The sequence below is a fragment of the Pterocles gutturalis genome, unplaced genomic scaffold (genome assembly GCF_000699245.1).
Source record: "Pterocles gutturalis isolate BGI_N339 unplaced genomic scaffold, ASM69924v1 scaffold8500, whole genome shotgun sequence".
Taxonomy (NCBI): Eukaryota; Metazoa; Chordata; class Aves; order Pterocliformes; family Pteroclidae; genus Pterocles; species Pterocles gutturalis.
This window is the reverse complement of record NW_010145778.1, coordinates 12,156-12,834: the sequence shown is the minus strand read 5'-3', so window position 1 is coordinate 12,834 and position 679 is coordinate 12,156.

Here is a 679-nt window from a genome sequence, read left to right as displayed (position 1 = left end):
GCACCATCCAAGGGAGTGGAGCAAACTGCTTCCCAAATGAGCTTGCAGCAGCACATGATCACTCAGTGGATGCTCTGTTTTAAACCAAGCTTTTGCCATCTGTTCTGCTAATTATGAATGCTACAGATATCCACAACTACATTGCAAGGGGAAAAAAGCGATTAAAGCACATGTATTCTTTCTACAACGCATCTTTGTTGTTTTTCTCAAACTAAAAGCAACAACACCTGCCACATAACACACAAGTCGCACAGTAGGAAGACCACATAAGGGCAGATGTTTATACCTTCTCATCTGGCAGTAAGCCAGTGGTGACTGCTTGGAGTCCAAAATGTATTGCGTATACTCAGCAAGACAATCTTTACAACTGTGCCCAGACTCACACACATTTCTTAAGTGGGGGTTAGGAGTTCCTTTGCTCACAAGAACATTTGCTGCCCGGGTCAGGGTCATGCAGGATACAGATCTGCCTCTCACTAACTTTCAGTTGTACGCTCTCGAAATCCCTTTTTTGCTCTTGTCTCCCTCCAACCCTAACACCATCATCAACTTACCTTTGTGGAATCATCTCTAATGAAGCAGAACATGTTTTTCCTTATTTACCTTCTTCCCATTCTGTGTTTATAAATTCATTACCAAGGTACACACAGACACAGGTCATGTTCTTCTTCTCCTCTTT